Source organism: Podarcis bocagei (assembly GCF_964188305.1).
Source record: "Podarcis bocagei genome assembly, chromosome: 3".
Taxonomy (NCBI): Eukaryota; Metazoa; Chordata; class Lepidosauria; order Squamata; family Lacertidae; genus Podarcis; species Podarcis bocagei.
The window spans coordinates 14,142,852-14,168,472 of NC_138127.1; the positions used below are offsets into that span (position 1 = coordinate 14,142,852).

Sequence of the window (25,621 nt, forward strand, 5' to 3'; positions counted from 1 at the left end):
TTTGGGACTACAATTCCCATCATCCCTGGTAACTGTGGATGCTGGGAGTTATAGTCCAATAACAGCCAGAGACCCAAGTTCGGGAAATCCTGATCTAAGCCGACCTTTCTCCACCTGGTTCCCTCCAGATGTTGGATTGCAACTCCCATCATCCCTGAACATTGCCCATGCTACCTGGGGCTGATGGGAAACGTAGTCCAGAGGGTCTGGAGGGTGCTAGGTTGAAGAAGGGTGATCTAAAGGAGGCAGAGAATTCCACTGTCATTTAGCAAGACATCTATCTCCTGCCTATGTGGTGAGTGTTATCAAAGATGTACAGTACAATGGTACCTTGGTTCTCGAACAGCTTAGTTGTCAAACAAATTGGCTCCTGAGCACTGCAAACCCAGAAGTAAGTGTTCCAGTTTGCGAAAGTTTTCCAGAAGCCAAACATCCGATGTGGCTTCCACTGGAGAGCAGGAAGCTCCTGTAGCCAATTGGAAGCCGCACTTTGGTTTTTGAATGCTTTTGGGAGTCGAATGGACTCCTGGAATGGATTAAGTTTGAGGACCAAGGTACCACTGTACTACTTTTGACTGGAGTCCTGAACACACTTACTAGGGTGTAAGTCCCATTGATCATAGTGAGACATTCTTCTGAGTGGGCATGTATAGGATTGTGCTGTTATTCTGCAATGTGTAGGCAGAGATAGTGAGAACAGCACAGTTTCTCAGTCATCTGAATGCTTGAAACAGCAGGCTGGGGAATGCTTAGTTATTTGTAAAACTGTTCACAGTAGGTATGCAAGTCTACTGCTTCAAGTGTCATATTCTGACCTAGAAGTCAATAATAAATAAATAAATAAATGGTTTACTGGTGCAATCCTGCACGTCTACTCAGAAGTACATCCCACTGATTAGCATTTTAATATTGGGAATAGGCACCTATATAACAACACTTAGTGCTTTCCACAGTATCTGATGTGTACTGCTCAAAAAATTATTTAAACTTTTCAAGTTTATACATTTCATTAGTTTTACAATCAATTTAACATTTCCTAGTTTGACTTCCTTCCCCCTCTTTGTGTGGTTCCTTAAATTTATTTTTTTAGTATCTTCTGCATATCCAAATTCATTTAATTTGTTCCCTTAATTATCTGCTTTAAATATATACTCAATATATACTCAAGTTTCATTTATTTATTTAAAATATTTCCAGGCTGCTTTTCTAGGCAAAAGCATCCATCCAAAGTGACTTGCCATTTAAAAAATACAAAATTTAAAAATTTGAATGCTTCATTAAAAATTTTTTTTTTTACAAAACTGGAGAGATCTTAATGGTGACAGACCATCCAACCATGCTGTTAAGTACCGTATGTAGAAAACCAACAAGGTAATAAAGCCAACATCTTTTTTTTTAATAAAATATTTATTAAAGGTTTTAAACAATACATCACCAAACACATAAAACACCATCACCAAAATAGACAGAAAAATAAACACAGAACAAAAGAAATACAACATAATTAAGTTTCAAAAACCAAATTTCCATAACCTTCCTTTCAGACTTCCTCACATCTCCCTTTCCTGCGTTCCCTTTTATAAAGTTATATTCAGCAGTGCTTCACCTTCTCTCAAATCTTATTTTTGTACCTTTCAAATATTATGTCTCCAGTTTTAAACTTTGTTATCAAAAATTAAGATATTTAAGTTTGACATAATATTAATCAAATTTTGTCCTTGTTCTTATGGTTCAATTATTTTCATACTTCTTTCCACTAAGTTACTAATGCCAGATTATTTTCTATCCTGCATCATCTTAACATTCATACAGTTTACAATACTTTTGCAAATAGTCCTTAAATTTTTTCCAGTCCTCTTCCACTGTCTCTTCTCCCAGGTCTCGGATTCTGCCAGTCATTTCTGCCAATTCCATATAGTCTATCAGTTGCGTCTGCCATTCTTCCAGTGTGGGCAAATCTTGTGTCTTCCAGTAAAGCCAACATCCTCCCGTTACCTTTCCCCTGGTGAGATTGGCTATGGGATATTATTCCCACCTGCTTACTCATTTCCATCTGGGTGTTGATTTAGGAACCATATGCCCTGTAGCGTCAGAGATATGAACGTGGAGCCTGTCGGTTGAAAGTAAATAAATCCGGGTGAGGCCAAAGCTGTTGTTAGGGCACGATCCAAGGTGTGGCGGAAAGATTGTGCTGACCTCTCCCACCTCACTTGTTTTCTGCAACTTCAAGAAAGGGATGGACTGTGTTTGCACAGGCTGAAGAATGTGTGTTCACAGCTAATGCTGTAAGGGTGTGTTTTTTTGGCGGGGGGAGTGGTTTGCCCTCAGTTCTGAAATGAATGATTAAACTGAAATGCCACTCAAATGAGCGATGCTAGAAGGTGACCTTTCATTTCAACAACCCACCCTTCCTAGTATGTTCTTGGTTGTAGCCCAGGAGGCAGGGGTGCCAACTTGAATAAAGTTTTAAGCCCCATCCCATATAATTGATTACAGTGGTACCCCGCAAGACGAATGCCTCGCAAGACGGAAAACCCGCAAGACGAAAGGGTTTTCTGTTTTGGAGGCGCTTCGCAAGACGAATTTCCCTATGGGCTTGCTTTGCAAGACGAAAGCCCATAGGGAAATCTCCGGGGACCTGTTTTAAATTGCTGGCGGTCGGGAGCAAAGACTTTCGCCCACAGCCGGCCTTCAGAAGAGGTCCTGGACCTCTTCTGAAGGCCGGCGGGGGGCAAAAGTCTTTGCTCCCCCCCCCCCCGCCTGCCTTCCCGGGACAGCGGAGACTTCTCCGCTGCCCCGGGCGATCTTAAAATGCTGGCGGGCGGGAGCGAAGCGTTCGCTGCCGACCCCCAGCATTTTAAAATCTCCCCGGGACAGCAGAGAAGTCTCTGCTGTCCCGGGCGATCTTAAAATGCTGGGGGTTGGCAGCGAAGCGTTCGCTGCCGACCCCCAGCATTTTAAAATCTCCCCGGGACAGCGGAGACTTCGCTCCCGCCCGCCAGCATTTTAAAATCGCCCCGGGACAGCAGGGGCTTTTAAAATGCTGGCGGTCGGCAGCAAAGCCCTCCTGTCCCCGGAGCTTGCGGGGCGGGAGGTGGGAAGAAGGGCTTTTCTTCCCACCGCCAGCCTTCAGAACAGCCTTCTGAAGACTGGCAGTGGGAAGAAAAGCCCTTGTTCCCCCCCCCCAGCCTTCAGAAGAGGTCGGGGGACAGACTGTCCCCGGACCTGGTCTGAAGGCGGTTTCCCTAGGAATGCATTAATTGATTTTCAATGCATTCCTATGGGAAACCGTGCTTCGCAAGATGAAAAACTCGCAAGAAGAAAAAACTTGCGGAACGAATTAATTTCGTCTTGCGAGGCACCAATGTACATGATACGATACATGCACACCTCAAATATTTTATTGCCGGTGGGGGGAGGGAAACTCAGTCCCTAGGAGTTGGCTCCTATGTCTGGAGGGCTGCCAGGCCACCTCCCTTGCGCCTGATGTTTTATCCAGGCGTTCATTCATTTGTTTAATTTCTATACCGCTTTATTTTTTGGGGGGGGAGGGGGGAATCCGAAAGCCCTTTGCAACCCACATTAAAACATCGAATAAAAAGTTCCAGAACAAAACAGCACAAAAGAAGCTCAAATGCAAAACATACATTCAAAGCAACGTAATTCACAGGATACTAAAGTTATCTTAAAAGATTTCAAAACAAGACATTACAAAGGAAGGCCGTGTGTATAGAATGCACACTTAAAATAGCATAATTAGCAAAGGAACCGAATACTATTTTAAACATAGAATGTATCTGCTGCCACCGCCGCCGATCCTAATGGCTCATCATAGCCAGCAGCCACACTCATGAGCCCACAGCCATCACCTTACAGAAAATGAAGTGAGTTGAGGGTGATGCTTCATGTTATTTTCATTTCTGCAAAGGAAGGTGGGGGAGCAGGCTTCCCATTGACCCTGGTTTTTGAAGAGGATGGGGCAGTTTCACAAGTGTGTGAATTTCTTCAAGGACTTCAGAGACAATGGACTCAGCTACACTAGTAAAGAGACACCAATTTGAATGCGCTATAAATATGCAACACCAGATGGCGCCAGAGAGCACAACATTTTAAAACACAGTTTTCCATAGGGTTTTTTTTGTTTTTGTTTTGTTAAAATGATCTAATTTCTGACTTATTTATAGTGTGTGTGTTTTCCTGTGTTTAGATCCACCTAATGGCTTTGTGGTCAGTTTCTAGCAGAAGCCAGGCAGTGGGCGGGTGGTGCATAATAGCAGCCCTCCACCTTAATCCAGGGCCTGGCCTCATCCATTACCTTTCCCAAGTCACCTTTGTCCTTCAAGGTGATGAGCTGAGACTTCGTGCAGATCCCTTCACGTGCAACAAAGTATTCTTTACTCTGCTCATGGGATATGCCTTTGTCCCTTCAAAACAAATGTTAGCTAGACTAGAAGAAAAAAAAAGTGATTCACTTTTTTTTTCCTGAGAGGAATGTCTCATTAGCAGCTTATCTCTTTGCTGCTGCAGAGTAGCAGGAGAAGCAATTTTGCCCTTGGCAAACAGTGTGGTTCAAGTCTGGTGATAAAAAGAGTTTCTCACAAGCCTTTACAGGCTTATTCCTCAGCAGTGAGTCTGCATAAGCCAGCCACCTCTAACCCAGTGCATACCCCTCAGCGGTCCCTATTTAATCAGGACATCCCATTTTGGGGGGCCGTGCACTTATGTAAGTCACCTGGCTCCTGCAAGATTGGGGCCCTGAAATATGTGCCTCCTGGTTTTCTCCTGAGGGTATGTCAGTGCTTCCCAGATGTTTTTTGAATTTTTCTTCTGGGCTAGCTCAGCTGCCTCTAGTGTTTTTTTGTATAATTGCTTGTATTTCTGTGTCTTTAAGGCTGTAACATCATTTTATAGAGATCAATGAGAACATGAACCACATCCTTAAAAGTTGTGATCTTGAAAATATTTATAATAGAAGAAACAATTATTTTGGATGGCATCGCCTCTCAAGTTTGGTCAGTTCATACTCAGAAAAGGAAAAGGAAAGACTTCCTTGTTTCCAGTACATTTATTCAGTTTATTCCACTCCTGGCAGTTGAAACATTTAATGTGTGAATCACAAAAAAAATAACCAGAGGATATTGGTGGCATAACGAAGAGAGACGGGTGCATAGTCCCCTAAAGAGAGATCATTTGGGCATTCAGATACGTTAACTTCTTTCCAGTTTAACTGTCTTAATATGCGTATCTTAATATGTGTATCTGAAGAAGTGTGCATGCACACGAAAGCTTATACCAAGAACTAACTTAGTTGGTCTTTAAGGTGCTACAGGAAGGAATTTTTTTATTTTGACTATGGCAGACCAACACGGCTACCCATCTGTGTCTTAATATGATAATTGTATCTTCACATTGCTAAAATTAACTCATCAGCCAAAACTATGAATTTGAATTGACATGCTTTTTATCCCCTGACTCTGATTAATTATTATTTTTAAGAATACAAAAAGCCTGGAAGAAAACATTAGTATTAAGAACCAGTCCACTGGTCACACACTAATTCTGCTTTATGTGCTAAATTATCAGGATATATACCTTGCTTTTCACTCACTCATAATGAACCATATCAGTATTCAGCAATCTCAAAATATTGTTATGGGTTAGTGGGGGAACAGGGATCCTCTTGAGCCCTGGGTGCCAGATTCCCCCCACTAGACTCTTGGGTGCTGAGGTTTAATCAGAGCTTTCATTGTTAAGATGAGCTGACAGGCTGAGCTTGTTTCTCTGCCAGACAGAAGGGCAGAGGGAGATGATAGTCCTGCCACTCTCGTTGGCATCCATCTGTCTTGAGAGACAATGGAGTGCAGCTCCAGGGGTGAAGTCAAACTGCTGTGTTAGAAACACCTAAGTGGTCTTCCCAAAAGGCCTGGGAAGTTGTGTACAGAGGTGCTGAGCTCAAATCTGGGATCCCCTTGAAACTGGTGCCAAAGTTTTGTAAGTGTTTTGTTGCAAAAACCACGTTTTGTAGTGTGCCACAAATGGAGTAATTGATGTGTCAAACCCGGGGGTTCCTAGTTAACACCCCAAAACCCAACACTGTCCGATCCACTCAAAACCGGTCTCAAAGTTTTGTAATCGTTTTGTACCATTTTGTAGCAAAACCCCCGCAATTTGTAGCACTCCATGAATGGAGCAATAGGCACTTAAACCCTGAGTTCATAGAGTCATTCCAAAAAACTAAGGTTCTCCAATCCCCTCAAAACTGCTGGCAAAGTTTTGTAATCGTTTTGCACCGTTTTGTAGCAAAACCCCCACGATTTGTAGCACCTCATATGTGTTTTCATTTTACCACATGTTTTAACTTTAGCAACTGGCCTAGGCTTTGTCTGTTGATTGCAGCATTATTATTATTATTATTATTATTATTATTATTATTAATACCCTTCCCGTTTGGCTGGGTTTCCCCAGCATCTTGGCTTGATGAGGCATGTGACCCTCACCTCCTTCCCAAGCTAGTGGGCCCCATCTAGGCTGTGGGTCCTTGTCTGCCTTTGCCTCCTAGAGCGTACCTCCCACTGCTCCCTATGTCTCAGAGCCCACTTTGTTCTGGCCTGAAACCAGTGGCTGTGAGTCTCACCGGACCTGCCCCCTGCCTGGCAGGCAGGCCACTTCCATCTGGCCCAGGAAGACAGGGTCCTGGCAGACCACAGTTACAATGTACAGTACTGAAAAGGAAAGGTTTGAGGGAGACCATGTTGCTGTGCTTGTTTTTTGTCAGAAACATCTCCATGGAAATAAACCCTAAATTCAGGGCCCCAAGCAAATGCTACACTTATATAAATCATTTTAATCGAAAACATTTATCCACGTAATAATAGATGGGTTCCATGAACACTCACAAATGGTTTTGCCAAAGTCTCTTTATTTATTTATTTCAAAATACAGACATACAAAAGAAAAGGAAATAAAAGAATCTGAACCTATTATACCTAGAATAAAAGCCTCTGGCTTCTTGAGACTAGTCTTTTTAAAACATTCCCCCCCCCCATTATGACTCATTTCCCAGTATTCCTTAGCTACTCTACCGGTCCACCATATGGGATAGAAAGTTCCTTTCATATAATTACATTTCCAACAATTACCTGACTCAGACTTACACATTTTTGCTAATTTACTTGGTGTCAGGTACCATCTATAGATCATTTTCACATAATTTTCATTCAAAGCATAGCAAGCCGTAAATTTCAACCCTGTTTCCCCACTTCCTTGTAACTACCAAAGACATCCTCAGCCATTTTATGAATGAGGCCAAGCTTCATTCATCTTCCTAACATTGTTCTGAACACCTAAGCCTGCTGAGAGAGAGATAACACTTACTGATTTCCCATCTGGGCTCACGATGATGTTTCCAACTGCAAGACACATGACCAAAAACACACACACACACAATTTTTTTTAAACAAACTTTATTCCATTATTCCATACTATAAACTCAAGCTGAGAATGCCAAGTCACAGATTCTAAAGGGATAAATTGGTTTGTGCACCTGTAAATCAAATGAAAGAGCCACAATGAATGGAATGTACATTTAAAAATGTCTTGCTAGATGACATTAACAAGGTTCAGAAGTTACGGTAACTAGAAGCAGTCTCTCCTTGAATTTCCTTTGCTGTGGAATGGCTAGTTTAATGTTCTTTACAGTGCACCCTGGAAGGTCAGAAAGTTCCCCCGCTTGTGAATATTGCTATTTCTGATGTCAGATTTTGTGTCCCTAGAAATGGCACTGATAGAGACTACCCTTTCGTCCTGTGCAAAATGCAGAAGGTCCTTGCTGACAGATAATATGTAATACGTACATTGGAAGAACTGCTACTGTTTTAGTCTGAATTATACATTGCTATACAGTCTATCTTTTGTGCAGCTCTTTTTAGAACTATGGAAGGAGAGACGCCTGCCCAGGCATCCGAAAATTCTAACTGCAAGAATAAAAGGTGCAGAATTTGCTTCTACCACCAGGAGGGACTGGTGTATAACTTCTGCACAGTCTGTTACTATTTTTCATTCAGTAAGAGTGCATAGTAATGGGTAAGTGACTCATGAAAATCTATCTATATACCCAACGGCGTCAAATCTATGGAAGTCAGAGATGGGCAGATCGAATTCCAACATTGCTGCATTGTGCATCCAGCTCTTCTTGCTTTCTGTTTTGACTTGAAGAATTTCTTAAATTACTTTCAGAATTGATGTGTGTACAGTTTAACACTGTACATCTCCGTCCCCCCCCCCTTTTTTCATATTCTTGCTGGTCCTCATAAGTGCAGATGTACATTGATTACGAGTGGTGATTTGCAAAGCATGTACCCAAATGGAGGCAAGTTTTCTTTCGAAAAATCCCCATGAAAATTCTTCAGATTTTTAGTGCAAATTTATCCTAATAAACACATTTTTACATGCAGTTTCAACAAATGTACATGTTATTTGCAAGCAATGTATCCTAATATAATGCATTTTTAAACTAAAATGTTTATGTTTATGCACACTTTTACCCAATAGATGCATTTTCGTAAATATTAGTTGGTTGGAAAACTGCATCACAAAATTCGAATGGTGGATGCGTTTCAGTACTCATGCTGCGAATTGGATCAATTTGGCTTTAAACGTGAACTGAACTGAATTCCTTTTCCCAGCCTTACTCCTCACAATGTGGGAATCTTCTAAACACAAAACCCACCACTGTATGTCTTCATATTGGCTAGTTTAAGGATTTATGCATTTGTCAATACCAAGGGTTTGGTCTAAAGAGTTTTCAATAATAATTAAATGATGGTCTGAAGACTGTATTTGTGAAACCACTTGGATTTCCCAAGGGCTCTCGCTAAAACCACCTCACCCAGCTGCTTGGCAGGGGGTTGGACTCGATGGCCCTTGTGGTCTATTCCAACTCTATGATTCTATTCTAAGTATATCTTTTGATACATTGTTCAATGAAACCACCATTCTCCCCCATTTTCCAAGTAGATGTGATGTTAGAACTGAAGAGTTCTGTCCAAAGAGCAGAAATAATAAACAGCTCTTCCTATATTTTATTTCCACAGGAATATCTGAACTATCTTCAAATAGAACATTTCTGCACCTAAGCTGAAGTTCCCTCGTGAAATATTTTTTGCTGTGGTTTCTAACCGTGCGGCTTTCTCACACAGAACAAGTTTTTCCAGTATTCTGTGTAATCTTTGCTCGTTCCCACACAAATAATGAAGCCGTAAATAATGAAGCATGGAAATGCTAAAAACACAACTCAGCAGTATTTGAAAGGAATACGTCAGTGACAGCATTTAAGAAAAAGCCACTCAGCCTTAGGGCCATTGAAGATGGAATAACTCTAAGGTTGCATTCACATGGCATTTTATCAGAATCCATGGAGACTGAGTACTTGTTTTCTGTATGTGGTCCACATGCACTCAGTGGGAGGAAAATATGAATCCCTGTGGCCCACATGTGTGGGGTAAATAACAAAAGAATCAGTTGGGTGCCTGGATTCAAAACATGGGGCTAAGCTCAATCTCCAGCAGGACGGAGCCCCCAGCAGTAAAGTTTAAACTTGACAACAAGTCAAGAAGTAGCATATCATTAGGAATACAGGAAACTTGAAGAAATACCATTAGCAGATGCCAAAAAGCTGTACACCAACTACAGCTAGGAGTTACTGTGAAGTGAATATGCTAAATATTGGAAATAACAGTAAATGGCAGATAGAAGAGTGGAAGTGCCTCTTTTCTCTTTCTTCTTTGCTGCTTTTTATTCTTATTTAGCTGTTTATAGTTTTTTAATTAATGTTAAATAACATTACCTATAAGTATGATTATAAATGATATGATATGAAGATACATACGGAGAGAAGATTGATAGAAGACATCTGTGTGATTTTTCTCAGTGTGTGAGGCTGAGAAAGATGAGAGTTGTCCCAGGTTGGAAGATGTGGATCTTTGCGAAATGAATATTAAGATAGAAGGTAGATAGAATATAAAATTTTGTGTTTCTGTGGGTGTGTTTATTTTTCCTTCTTCGCTTTTTCTTTCCCTTTTCTTTTTTATTATTTTGTTCTCTTTACATATCAGCTGGGACGTGGGTGGCGCTGTGGGTAAAACCTCAGTGCCTAGGACTTGCCGATCGTATGGTCGGCGGTTCGAATCCCCGCGGCAGGGTGAGCTCCCGTCCTTCGGTCCCAGCTCCTGCCCACCTAGCAGTTCGAAAGCACTCTTAAGTGCAAGTAGATAAATAGGTACCACTTTATAGCGGGAAGGTAAACGGCGTTTCCGTGTGCTGTGCTGGTGCTGGCTCGCGAGAGCAGCTTCGTCACGCTGGCCACGTGACCCGGAAGTGACCTCTTAAGTGAGATGGGCGCACAACCCTAGAGTCGGACACTACTGGCCCGTACGGGCAGGGGTACCTTTACCTTTACCTTACATATCAGCTTTGTTGGGTTTTTGTTGTATATGTTGAGAACCTTTAATAAAATTCAGTTTTTTATAAAAAGGAATATAGGTTTTTAGACCCTCTTATCCCATTTAGTCCGCTCGCAAACAGCACTCCTCTCTTTCTACCCATCTTGGAATAGACAGTGAGAGGGCGAGTTTTCTGTCGCTGGTGGAGAGGTGGAGTGGGTGGAATTTTGCTTCTTGCACTTCTGCTGCCTGAGGCAGGCACTTCACCCTGCCTCATGGGGGACCGGTTCTGCTAACAGGGCATGCACTAAGATAGCTTCCCTGCCTACCCAATGAATGTGCAAAAGCAGACAGTCAGGCAATTGTAAATTTGCTTGTGCATTTTTCTGCAGGTTTGAGGGATCAACCTACCCCACCCCCAAAATAGATATATAAGGCTAATCTCCTGTTGCAGCCTTACTAACCCAGTGGAAAAGAAATAAAAGCAATTGTGTGGAGCTTGCTTCCAAGTAAGGATGCATGTGATCAGGGTATTAAGAGCAAACAAAAACAAACAAAAGCAGAAGCAGAAAAAATCCCCCTTAAAAAGTTAACTACCCTGAAGCATTCCTGATGCTTTGCGTTCCTACTAGGTCTTCTACCTCTGAACGGTGACTTCCAATAAACAGTGTTTTTCGTAGAGAAACTCATTTATATAGGTCACAGAGTATTTATAGTCAGACAGTCACATATTGCTGCATTTCACATTGTCAGAAGTCGAACTAGAATGCTGCAGATGGACAAAATAGCAGGTACCCTGCACACACAACTCAGGACCCTACATTCTTCCTTGATGCTTTGCTCTCCCTGCTTCAAGAAGATCCGGAAAGGACTTCTATCAATACCAAACGTCTAGGACAGGTGTGTTAAAAGCGAGTTTCTTAGAGTGTTGATCAAAGTCTCTGGCTGGATACTGGGCTTACAGCATCAGCTAACAAAGCCAAAATATGTTGCAGTTGCTGGCCAGCGTGTTAGAGGGAATAGCAGCAGTATAGCTAAATATGGAGCAAGCAATTAGCTAGGTCTTTTGCAAGCCAACTAATCTCACATCACTTGGGGTGAGGAGCGTCAGGATGATTAATCCAATTTAAGAGATGAAGTTGCAGGGGCAAAGAGGCCAAACAGCTTTTCCTGAGGTGCCAGGGTGGGACTGAATAACTCTGTGTGGCAGAGACAATATTAAAAGGGGGCTTTTCATATGCTTCCATGTAGTGTTCTCCATCAGATGTCATGGTTGGGTGTTGTTGTTTTTTACCAACACACTTTTAATTACTAGAACTGTTGGGAAACAACCATGGCAGGACGGGAGTGGCAAGGTGAATGAAAAACCAAGCTACTGTAGCTGTGTATGCTCAGCACATATTGTGGGATGGATGGGGTTGTTCCCACTGGCTCTACTACCCATGTGCATTGAACTAAACTTGTACATAGCACACAAAAGCTATACGTGCATATGATCTGTATACAGGATCCATACCCTGTTAATGTACAGGGTGAAAATTACTCTGATGGAACTAATGGTTAGATAACTTGCACATTTACCCAGGGTTCTTAGGATGCCTTCCTGTGAATTAAACGACTTTTCTCTTGGCCTATAATCTGTAAGGTAGGTTTAAGTATAAATTGCTACCAGGAGCAACTTTGGAAGAGGATGGTCTTCAAGTGTAAGAATATGCCATTTTCTCCCAAAAGGTATTATTTGGTTTGTGTAGTAGGGGCAGGATTGGAACCAGGTCAAAGAGCCCCCTCTGCTAGCACTGTGGCCATGATCCAAAGAGGGGTCTCTGCAGTTGCAGCTGGCCTTGAGGTCTGATCATAGATGCCTTGCCAGTTCATGAAAGAGTTAGACCTAAGAGCTTACTTAACACCCTTAGCTCTCTCTTCCTCTCTCTCTCTCTGAAGCCAATAGGATTTAAACATTGGCTGGATCATGTCCACTGATGATGTTGATTGATTGGAAACTCCAGCTTCTCCTGAGCACCAAAACACTGCCACATGCCACACTCTCGGGGTCATTTATTTTGGAAACCCCCTTTTAAATTTAACTCCTTCCCCCTTAACTCCCTCTTCCTCCCCTTCCCATGCCCATGTAATGCTCGGTTGACCTCCTGCCATTTAGCTGGTGTTTTCCTCTGTAAAATGCATGGCCTCCTTTGACTTGGAGAGCCAGGGCTAGTTCTCAAGACAAATCTGCAAAAGTTCCTGCAGCTGCAGCTAGCTTCGTCCCCAGAGCCAAGAAAGATTGGGGATGTTCATATTGTTCATTTTCCACTGCAAAATGTCACGGAGCATAAACTGACTTAATTCAAGAGATGGAGCTGAATGATAAATAAACCAGAATCCCTTGGGGAACTGGATTCCTTTCTGGAAATTGCTGTCTTGACTTGGACGTGCAGATTATTTACCCTGCCTGTTTTTAACCAGAAACTTTGCACACATTTGTCTCTTTCATTACATCTTATTTCCAGATGCATTGTCAGCTTCCCTCTACATGAGGAATGATGAACCCAGCACCCTCCAGATGTTGCTGGAACAGAACTCTCTTTATCCTTAACCATTGGCCAGGCTGGCTGGGGTTGATGGCCAGGGCTCTGAAACACAACCCACTAGCTGTGTATAGCTTGAGAAACCTGGACTGCATTCCATAATAGGTCTGTACTAAAGCAATGATAAGGAACCTGTGGCCCTCTTGATGTTACTGGACTCCAGCTGTTGCACTCATATCCGGCACGCAGTCTTTCCATAGGCAGCCAAGTTCTCCATATGTTCTACAGTTCCAGGCTGCATAACCAACATTCACAGTCAGAGGGGTTACCAACTGGTCACTCCAGCAGCTATTTTGGTGGTGCTGTGATGGGGTGCTGGCTTGCACCATATCCCATACTTCTTTGTGGCAAAATGGATGGGGTGATCACTGATGCAAAGGGGAGCTATTTTTACATTTATTTCCCCCTCCTCAATGGGAAGGAAATTCTAGATCCAGGGCCAGTGTAGATTTGTGCCATGATGTAGTCATGGTGCAAATGAGTAGATCTGCTATATATTTTGGAAAGTTGTTGACCCCCTCCAGGCAGACGGAAGGTATAAATGGGTGAATAAACCCTATTTCTTAATGCACGACAGTCCCCACCGTGTCTTCTGTTTTCCAAAGAGACACAGACCCTGTGTGGGGGCCTTTGGTCCCATGCGCTCTTGCCACTGCTTGGTGGAGACAGGGACAGGCACCGAGATTTTGCAACAATATGGACTGGGCCATGCATCTAGAACAGGCTTCCTCAAAACTCAGCCCTCCAGATGTTTTTGGCCTACAACTCCCATGATCCCTACCTAGCAGGACCAGTGGTCAGGGGTGATGGGAACTGTAGTCTCAAAACATCTGGAGGGCCGAGTTTGAGGAAACCTGATCTAGCTGCACAGCTGGGTGCACATCCATACCATAGAGTTGTATCCAGACTTAATCATGCTTAGAGATGCAATGTCTAACTTAAAGTCCCATTGATTTCATACCCTCCAACATTTCATAGAATCATAGAGTTGGAAGAGACCACAAGGGCCATCGAGTCCAACCCCCTGCCAAGCAGGACACACCATCAGAGCACTCCTGACATATGGTTGTCAAGCCACTGCTTAAAGACCTCCAAAGAAGGAGACTCCACCACACTCCTTGGCAGCAAATTCCACTGTCGAACAGCTCTTACTGTCAGGAAGTTCTTCCTGTGCTGGTCCCGGGGGGGGGGGAGGTACTAATACCGTAGCCGAGGTTCAGTCCAGAGTCACTAGCAGGGTAGACGATCACCAGATGAGACGCGAGGTCCGAAACAGGGAGCCGGGCAGGGGAACAGGAGCGCTGGTAGGGCAGCAGCAGGAAGCCAGGCGGGGAACAGGAACACTGGTAGGGCAGAAGCGGGCAGCCGAGCGAGGAACAGGAACACCGGAGAGTCAGAAGCAGGAAGCCGGGCGAGGAACAGGCACACCGGGAGTGCAGGTCTAGGTCTGGGTAAAAGCAGGTACTCCACAACGACGTTGCTCCCGCAACCTGGGACCGGGCTGCCTGACCTTTATCTTCTTCTAAGGCCGGGGGCGGTCCCGGCCCCCAGGAGCCCCGCCTCTCCTGGCCTTAAGGCGAGCACTCCTCCTGGGAGAGACCAGTTCCCTTCGCCTCTCTGCCCTAAGCCTCTGCAGTTCAGGAGAGGCCGAAGGGTTACTGGGCCCCGGGGGAGGCTCACCTGTAGCCACTGAGTCCTCCAGCACCTCTGGGGCCAGAATGGTCTCACCTGGTGCCTGCCCCTGAGGATCTGGCACAGGTGCAGGCTCCTCAGCCTCTAGGCCTTGCCCCAGTTCAGCCGGCCCTGGAGGCGGGGACTCCTGTGCCGGCTGGGATTCCTCCGGTTCACTCTCAGACTCGGAATCCCAGGCCATCACACTTCCTAATGTTTAGGTGGAATCTTCTTTCTTGTAGTTCTCCAATGAAAATAGGGACGTCCCATTCCATAATGATCATTTTACTATTTATTGCCCACACATCTTGCTGGGTTGCCCCAGCCATTCTGGGCAGCTTCCAACATATATAAAACATAATAATACCTTAAACATTAAAAAAACTTCCCTATACTTCAGATGGCTTGGGGGTTGGATAACTCCATACCCTCCAACATTTATCCAATGAAAATAGAGACAGCCTAAGGAAAAGTGGGACATTCTGGGATTGAATCAGAAATGGGGATGGCTTCTCTAAATCAGGGATGTCCCTGGAAAATAGGGACACTTGGAGGGTTTGTGATTTCAGTGAGTCTACTCTGAGCATAAGGCTGGTTACAACCAAATAGGGGTTAGTATGTAATAAATTTTAATAACATTTATAGCTGTGTCTCGTTATTATTCCCCGCCACACACACACCATCCCTTAATCCTCAAAGAATTTGAGCTCCAGATTCAAAAGATATAGTTGCAGATATAGCTTATCCTTGCTTCAAGCCCAGTCATGTAAGCTCTAATACATCTGCTGTTGCATAATATTAAAAACACAAAGAAAGAAAATATCCAGAGAAAGTATAAGGTAAAGGTTTTCCTTTGGGATGTGCTTGAGCCAGTCACCGTCTTGCTCTAACTTGCTCCCTTTCAAAACATTTAACCTATTAACTCCCTGGAATTTGGATGGGCGTTCTAAAGGTTTTATATATACAATGTGTAAACCACCTTGGGCATGCAAAGCATGTTGTAGAATCTCCACTTTGGTTTTACAATTTATCGGTAACTATATATATATATATATAGAGAGAGAGAGAGAGAGAGAGAGAGAGAGTAGTGATGTATGGAAGTGAGAGCTGGACCATAAAGAAGGCTGAGAGTCCCATGGACTGCAAGAAGATAAAACTTAAATCCATTCTGAAGGAAATCAGCCCTGAGCGCTCACTGGAAAGACAGATCGTGAAGCTGAGGCTCCAATACTTTGGCCACCTCATGAGAAGAGAAGACTCCCTGGAAAAGACCCTAATGTTGGGAAAGATGGAGGCACAAGGAGAAGGGGACGACAGAGGACGAGATGATTGGACACTGTTCTCGAAGCTACTAACATGAGTTTGACCAAACCGTAGGAGGCAGTGAAAGACAGGAGTGCCTGGCGTGCTCTGGTCCATGGGGTCACGAACAGTCAGACACGATTGAATGACTAAATGACTAAAATACACACACACACACACACACAGAGAGAGAGAGAGAGAGAGAGAGAGAGGGTTAATCTTCAACAAACCTCCTTTTCTCCTCAATGAGAGCAACTGTATATAGGAACCTGATGCAGAGGCATGGTAGAATGAAGAGTTAGATGAGGGGTAGGGAAAACCTATGACTTTCCATATGTTGCTAGACTAATAATAATAATAATAATAATAATAATAATAATATATTTATACCCCGCCCATCTGGCTGGGTTTCCCCAGCCACTCTGGGCGGCTTCCAACAGAATATTAAAAATACGATAAAACATCAAACATTAAAAACTTCCCTAAACTACAACTCCTATCATCTCTAATCATTGGTCATTACTGGCTAGGGCTGATGGGAGTCCAACATAGATAACATCACATGTTCCAGCAGTTCCCCTTCACTTTTTTCTTATTGATGTAGTCTCATTGGGGGCATTTTTTGTGCAAGAACATCCAACCAGTTTTAGCTGAACAACCTGAATTTGCTGCTGTGTGATTGAATCCCACCCACCAAAACAGCAACAGTCTGGTTCACCTAGCTCAGCATTGCCCATGCTGACTAGTTGCGTCTCTCCAGACAGGGATCTTTTCCAGCCCTGCCTGCAGATGCCAGCGATTGAACCTTCTGAATGCAAGGCATATTCTCCACCACTGGCCTACATACAGACATCCACTTGCATTATTAATTGCTACTACCACTGTTAAAGAAGCAGACAGGGGAAACAATGGCGCTGTGGAATTTCGCGCAGCTAGCCAGAGAACGATGCCAGCCACTCAGTTCCTTCCTTCAAGGGGTAAAGGATGAAAACGGGGACTTCCTTCCTTGCAACCCCGAAGCAGCAGTGTATGCCCTCCGTTCCTCTCGCACAGCAGCGAGAAATGTAATTTTGGCTCGGAAATGGCAGTTGCTCATTTGTCTCCAGGAATCCACAAGTTTGGCAACTGGCTCAGCTCAGTTCCTTAGTAACATGCGAACATGGTCCGCGTACACAATAGAGCAGTGGTCCTCAAAGGGTGAGAGAGGATGGCAAGTTATGGTGTGACAATTCAAGGGCTAGCTATATTGTATTTGGGGAATAATTCATGTTTTGTATGCAGCTGCATTGCTTTATAGTTTCTGGATGTCCCCTGATCGCATTGTAAAGTAGCTGTGTTCTATGTTATAAGTCAAGCACTGCTGGGAGTTGTTGTCCCCCCTGCCAAATGTATTTCTTATCAATTAAAAACAAAATCATCCCAGAGAAAAAAGCTTGAGAACCACTGCACTAGTGGCTTAAAGCACAGTGAGGTCCTTTCAAGTCACAATTTGCACATCACTGTACACACCAGATGTCTTCATCAGATGCACATTGCCTGTTTGGTTTCCCTGCTCCTTCAAGCCGCCCAACCCTGAAATCCTATTCTTTAAACCAGGCATAGGCAAACTCCAGCCCTCCAGATGTTTTGGGACTACAACTCCCATCATCCCTGACCACTAGTCCTGTAAGCTAGGGATGATGGGAATTGTAGTCCCCAAAACATCTGGAGGGCCGGAATTTGCCTATGCCTGCTTTAAACTGTCACCTACGTGTGTGCAATAGCTGTTTCCAATGTACACACCTCAGCTTCACTGCAAAGTGAATGTGGCTTACATTTTACCTCTCAGGCTGAAGCTCATTTGAGGGGTTATGCACCAAACAGCAATGCTGTGTGCACACAGTGCTGGGCGTAAGATCCAATAATCAACATTTGCAGCTCCTGATAACGTAAGGAACTGTTCGTGGTGTCAGTAGACAGCAGACATGGGTTACTCACCAGAGCTAGCGGGCTGTTGTGTCTTATGATAGTCATGCAGTTAGGTCATAGAAAAGGGATATGCGGCAATGATATGTGCTCAGGGTTACTTTTGTTCAGAAACTTTTTGATCACTTCTGTAAGTCTCATTTGCAGGACCACATCTAAGTCTAATCCATTTTGCCAAGTGTTTCAGCATCACTGCTAATTAGCCCCAGAGCTGCCACAATCTATTGCAGGAGTTCCTGTTTTTATTACTGCTTTCCGGTGGCCTATTTGATGTGTGTGTTTTTTTGTTGCTTTTTGTTGTTGTTTAGTTGTCTCCTTAGAATCCAGCTGCCTCCCCGCTCTTCAAATTGCATATGGCACATTTCCAAGATGCTTCAGAGAGACTTTGTTTTCGTAATCTGGAATATCCAGGGTTGATACAAAGGTTGAATGAACCAAGAGCCCAGAGTTGCAGGGGAGGGGCATTGATCAACCTTCCTGCCCACTCTCTCAACTCAAGCGTGTTGCCTGGGTGTTCTCCATAGATCCCCAAAGAGCTTGCAGTGAATTGTGAACTCTATCCAACTTGGCGTACTGAACATCACACCAAGCCAATGAAATACATTACATATAATAACTGGAGCTGTAATAGCAGCAAAAACAAAAAGCCCAAACAGAAGAAATGGCTAGCAAGCAGGTTTGTCCCAAGACATTTGACTTGTACCCTCCAACATTTCTCCGATGAAAATAGGGATGTCCTATTCAATTATTATTATTATTATTATTATTATTATTATTATTATTATTATTACACCCTGCCCATCTGACTGGTTTGACCTAGCCACTCTGGATGGCTTCCAATATATATAAAAACATAGGTAAAGGTAAAGGTAAAGGGACCCCTGACCATTAGGTCCAGTCGTGACCGACTCTGGGGTTGCGGCGCTCATCTCGCTTTACTGGCCAAGGGAGCCGGCGTACAGCTTCCGGGTCATGTGGCCAGCATGACTAAGCCGCACTGGTAAACCAGAGCAGCGCACGGAAACGCCGTTTACCTTCCCGCCGGAGCGGTACCTATTTATCTACTTGCACTTTGACGTGCTTTCGAAGGCAGGAGCAGGGACCGAGCAATGGGAGCTCACCCCGTCGCAGGGATTTGAACCGCTGACCTTCTGATCGGCAAGTCCTAGGCTCTGTGGTTTAACCCACAGCACCACCCATGTCCCTTACTTTTAAAAACCCGTGTCCCTTTCTTATAAAAACATAGTAAATCATTAAACATTAAAAAACTTCCATATAGAGGGCTGTCTTCCAGTGTCCCCTGAAGGTTGTATTGTTACTTATCTCCTTGGGGGTGGTGGGGGTGGTCATATAACCCCATACCCTCCAACATTTCTCTTCTCAGGAGCCAGCATGGTGTAGTGGTTAAGAGTGGTGGCCTTGTAATCTGGTGAACTGGGTTCGCTTTCCCGCTCCTCCACATGCAGCGGCTGGGTGACCTTGGGCTAGTCACACTTCTCTGAAGTCTCTCAGCCCCACTCACCTCACAGAGTGTTTGTTGTGGGGCAGGAAGAGGAGAATGTTAGCCACTTTGAGACTCCTTAGGGTAGTGATCAAGCCGGATATCAAATCCAAACTCTTCCTCTTCTTCTTGGCAAAAATAGGGATGTCCCAAGGAAAAGCGGAACATTCTGGGATCAAATCAGAAACCAGGATGGCTTCTGTAAATCTGGGACTGTCACTGGAGAATAGGGACGCTCGGAAGGTCTGTTGACTGCCTTAGATAGTCAAGACCCCAGCTATCTTGACTTCTGTCTCCCTTCCAACTCGAAGATTCTACGTTTCTATGAAAGCACTGTACAAGCTAGGGCCACAGTTCAGTAGTAAAGCTTCTGCTTTGTATGGAGATGGTCCCAAGGATCCGTCCTCAGTATCTTCAGGTAAAGCTGGGAAGGTTCACTGTGTGAAGCAATGCCAGGCAGCATAGACAATACTGAATGATGTTGACCTATGGTCTGAGCTGGTGTAAGGTAGCTTCCCCTGTTCCATGATCAGCGAGGGAATGTGCATGAAAAGCAAGAGCTGCTTAAGCAACAGGGTGAATCTCCATTTGCAAACTAGCAAAATACAAAGGGTAATTTGAAAAGCGAACCTATCCCTTGATTCCTTTGTAGAAAAACATATGTGCAAATTTAGAGCCAAGCACACCAGCAGGGGAAGCGTGGTGATCAAACCGTGAAATCTCTCTGTAAAATAACGATGAACCAAAATAATATACACAACTGCTACTGTAAAAAAAAAATATTATTTAGCATAATTAATGGAAATGCTGCCTGACCTGAATTATACCAGGCATGCTATATTAATCTCTGAGTTTAACATTTACTAGTCGGCATATTATGCCACGTAATAATTAGCTGTGAAAGAGGCCAGCCCTATTTGCATGAGCAAAACATTATCTCTCTCAAAAATGCTGAAGGCAATCAATGAGGCTAATGAGATTTTATGAGAACCACCTGCTGGTTGCATTCCCTTGGATCAAATGGCTTTGATGGAGGTAGGAAGAACCTTTAATTAGGTGCAGAACAATATTCCCATAAATACCCAAATGGGAGAGACAGTTCAGGTTGCTAACTTGAAATAAAACACATATAAGTAGTAGTCATGTCTGAAAGCACTGGGACGCAGAAAGAAAGAAAATATCCCATGATCCACTAGAGCAAGAATGGGAAAATTTCGGCCTACAGGCCAATACTTGGCCTGCCAGAAGTTAATATTTGGTCCATGAGGCTGTTTTCCTAAGATCACATCCACACTTGCTATCATAGGTAACATCAGGTATGATGTGGCAGACCTCCATCATCTGTAGCAACCAGGATTCAGGGATGATGGAAATTTACTCCAAAAAACCTCCAGCTAGAAACCCAAGTTTGGGAAAACCCAAGTTTGGTTTTGGAGGGACCACAGGTGCCCCACCCCTGCAAAATAATAATAATATAATAATAACAATTTATTATTTATACCCTGCCCATCTGGCTGGGTTTCCCCAGCCACTCTGGGCGGCTTCCAACAGAATATTAAATACAATAACCTATTAAACATGAAAAGCTTCCCTAAAGAGGACTGCCTTCAAATGTCTTCTAAAAGTCTGGTACAGTAGTTGTTTTTCTCTTTGACATCTTGTGGGAGAGCGTTTCACAGGGTGGGTGCCACTACCGAGAAGGCCCTCTGCTTGGTTCCCTGTAACTTGGCTTTTCGCAGCAAGGGAACTGCCAGAAGGCCCTCAGTGCTGGACCTCAGTGTCCGGGCAGAACGATGGGGGTGGAGATGCTCCTTCAGGTATACTGGACCGAGGCTGTTTAGGGCTTTAAAGGTCAACACCAACACTTTGAATTGTGCTCGGAAATGTACTGGGAGCCAATGTAGGTCTTTCAAGACTGGTGTTATATGGTCTCAGCAGCTGCTTCCAGTCACCAGTCTAGCTGCCGCATTCTGGATTATGTAGTTGTAGTTTCCGGGCACCTTCAAAGGTAGCCCCACATAAAGCGCATTGCAGTAGTCCAAGTGAGACAGTCTGTGAGTCAACACTTTAAAAAGAATTGCTGCACTATTCATTTTTTTAAAATATAAATTTTTATTGGTTTTACAAAATTTTTGAAACAATACAAACATATAAAAAGACATACAAACACGTATAGTTTCATGAGCTTTTTTTCATAAACCTTGTTTCTCGGACTCCCCCATACCTCCCCTTTCTGCATCCCAATGTCCAAAATTTTCCAGCAACTTCTAAGTTAGTTCTGTCAAACATATGTCTTCTTAATCTTTCCTTCAGTCTGATCTTATATCGCTGTAACCCTTTCTTTCTCAAAACCTCGACATTCTAACATTCATCAAGTTTATAATAGTCCTTAAGATAGATTTTAAATTTCTTCCATTCTTCTTCCGCCGTCTCCTTCCCCTGGTCGCGGATTCTGCCAGTCATCTCAGCCAGTGTCATATAGTCCATCACTTTCATCTGCCATTCTTCCAGAGTGGGTAGATCTTGTATCTTCCAATACTTTGCGATGAGAATTCTTGCTGCTGTCGTAGCATACATAAAAAAGATTCTATCTTTCTTTGACACCAATTGACCGACAATGCCCAAGAGAAAGGCCTCTGGTTTCTTAGGGAAAGTACATTTAAGTACCTTTTTCATTTCATTATATATCATTTCCCAGAAAGCCTTAATCTTCGGGCATGTCCACCAAAGGTGATAGAAAGTACCTTCAGTTTCTTTACACTTCCAACACTTATTATCAGGCAAATGATAGATTTTTGCTAGCTTGACTGGGGTCATGTACCACCTATAGATCATTTTCATAATATTTTCCTTTAAGGCATTACATGCCGTAAATTTTATACCGGTGTTCCACAACCATTCCCAGTCAGCAAACATAATGTTATGACCAATGTCCTGCGCCCACTTAATCATAGCCGATTTAACTGTTTCATCTTGTGTATTCCATTTCAGCAGCAAATTATACATTCTTGACAGATTCTTGGTATTGGGTTCTAACAATTCAGTTTCTAATTTTGATTTCTCCACTTGGAAGCCAGAATTGCTGCACTATTCAGGGACTCATACACATATTCCTACCGCTCAAGCAGACTGTTTCACCACACTCCATGGCCGGGCCCCAAAGTGCTGCACCCACTTGGCCTGCCCTCATTATCTAAAATCAGGGCTGATTTTATTTTTAAATAGAGGACCGCTGGAAGCTTTTCCTGTGTCTTCTCACTTCTTCTCAATGCACGCACAGGGTGTGGCGTATGAGTCGGCGTCTCTCAACACAAAAAGAGCCAGTCATCACCTTGGGAAGTTGCTCCACTCATGCCATGCTTGGGATCCTGAAGCATGGCATGAGTGGAGGCAGCTAGTGGCCCAGAGGGGAACACTTTTTAAAGCCCACTTTTCTAGTAGAAAAGCTCTATACGTGCCCCCAAGGAAAGGGACCTTGACTTGTATCCAACTAACTTTTAATAAGGGTAAGGTAAAGGTAAAGGGACCCCTGACCATTAGGTCCAGTCGTGGCCGACTCTGGGGTTGCGGCGCTCATCTCGCTTTATTGGCCAAGGGAGCCGGTGTACGGCTTCTGGGTCATGTGGCCAGCATGACTAAGCTGCTTCTGGCGAACCAGAGCAGCGCATGGAAATGCGGTTTACCTTCCTGCCAGAGCAGTACCTATTTATCTACTTGCACTTTGATGTGCTTTCAAACTGCTAGGTTGGCAGGAGCAGGGACCGAACAACGGGAGCTCACCCTGTCGCGGGGATTCGAACCGCCGACCTTCTGATCGGCAAGTCCTAGGCTCTGTGGTCCGTTTATTAAGATCTACTCTTATTAAGAGTAGATCCATTCAAATTAATGAACCTAAGTTACCCTTGTTTATTAATTTTAGTGGGTGTGCTTTGACTAGCATTGGACGCAGCCCCTTTTGCTGCTTGATTATTTTTCAGGGTATGGCAGTTTTGAACACAGCTTATCCCTTGCTGCAAGTCACAGGTGGATCTGCTGCCACATGAGGTAAGGCTGACATTTTTAGTTAAGACGCACCTGATACCACAGAGAGTCACTACCACTTCAGGAAGAGCATAGGCAGTGCTTGGATTTAACTAATTCTGATAATCAATTCGCTGAATTAATTAAAAACACCTTTGAATTACACCTTAAGGTAGTTTCTATAATTTCCAGATGAACCAAACTAAGTTCCTTTTGCGTTGGAAGTCTAGGAAATTTTTAATCACTTTACTTTTAATTCAACCATTTTTCATTGCACTTAACTCTGTGTTTGATTGTGACCATTGTATTTACCTATCTGAAAAGTGATGCAGCTGTTTAAGCTTAAATATCATAACCAGGGGTTGGCAAGGCTTACTGGGCGTGGGCCAGATCACTCCCGCGAAGATCCTCCGTGGGCTGGACTGGCGCAGCGCGACACCGGAAATTATGTCTGTGCATGTCTGTGCTGCCGAAAATTGCTTCTGTGCACACTCAGACACCAAAAACCGCGCCTGCACAGAAGCGATTTTCGGCGTCTGGGCATGCGCAGAAGCAATTTTCGGCGCCGCGGAAGAGAGTCCCTGTGCTGTGCTGTGCCTGTTTAGCGCAGTGTGCGGGGACTCAGCGAGTGAGTGCCTTGGTTCAGGGGAGGCTCATGGGCCGGTTAAGCAACTCTCATGGGCCGTTTCTGGCCCATGGGCCTTAGGTTGCCGACCTCTGATCATAACTGTTTGGGGAAACAAAATGAAACAAAAAACCCTGCACATTATATTGTGCCTGCGTTTTGATGTCTTTACAGGCTGCATACACACAAACACATTTGTGGCACAAAAATGTACGTAGTTTTTCCTCTATTTGGAATCATTAATGCTCGTCCTCAACACCTTGCTTTCAATTTAGATTTATTCTAGATCCTGCTGTTTACAATGGTGAGTGCGGTTACTTGATACACATTTGAAACATATAAAATGTTCTGTGTGTACACAGCCTTAGTATGTATGTACACACACACACACACACACACACACACACATGATATGTACAGTGGTACCTCTGGTTAAGTACCTAATTCGTTCCGGAGGTCTGTTCTTAACCTGAAACTGTTCTTAACCTGAAGCATCACTTTAGCTAATGGGGCCTCCTGCTGCCGCCGCGCCGCCGGAGCGCAATTTCTGTTCTCATCCTGAAGCAAAGTTCTTAACCTGAGGTACTATTTCTGGGTTAGTGGAGTCTGTAACCTGAAGCGTATGTAACCTGAGGTACCACTGTATATATACTTATATATACGTTATAGTTTTTGACAGAACAGTTTGTGGAATTCTGTACCCTCTGGACTAGGGTTGACATATTTCAAAAAGTAAAAACCAGGACACCCCGAAAGTTGTTGAGCTTTTTAGAAAGACCCCACAATTGCAGGCATCGGGGATAGTTACTGTAGAAGGGAAAACATCTTGCACACATTTAGAGCCACCCTTTTGTTTATTATGACTTCCATTTTTCCATGGCTAAGGCCTAGCAATAAAAAAAGTGTTAACTACCACCGTTGGGCAGACTCCAACTTTAAAAATGCACATTTGTTTCCTTGAACTGAAGCAAGGAATCAGTGCATTCCTTTCTGTACTGTGCCTCTGCTAGTGGTAAAGGCATAGGCGCCGACTCCATGGGGCCTGAGGGGGCCCAAGCCCCCTCAAAAATTCGTTTGGGGGGCTCTGCCCCCCAATAATCTCGGGCGCCCCTCCAGCAGAGCGCCACCGCCGCCCCTCCCCTAGCCCAAAATGCACAGGGTCGGGCTGCATGCCTCCTGCCCTCCCTCCCGAGCAAAAGCTCCACCCAATTTCCTTCGGAGCTGATTAATAGGCGCAGCACGCTCTCCCCTATTCGCTCATGAGGAGGCGGCACCACTTTATCTGCATATTCATGAGCTTATTTATTATTCATGAGCTTTCGCGGGCTCCCCCAATGTTTTTTATAAGTCGGCGCCCCTGGGTAAAGGTAAAGGGACCCCTGACCATTAGGTCCAGTCGTGGCCGACTCTGGGGTTGCGGTGCTCATCTCGCTTTATTGGCTGAGGGAGCCGGCGTACAGCTTCTGGGTCATGTGGCCAGCATGACTAAGCCGCTTCTGCCGAACCAGAGCAG

General features: G+C 44.0%; 1 protein-coding gene across 1 annotated transcript in view; it reads right to left on the reverse strand.

The window, feature by feature from the left end:
- Positions 1–25,621, reverse strand: part of ADAM17 (ADAM metallopeptidase domain 17) — a 290,647-nt gene that overhangs the window by 93,356 nt on the left and 171,670 nt on the right. The gene's annotated exons all lie outside the window — the stretch shown is intronic.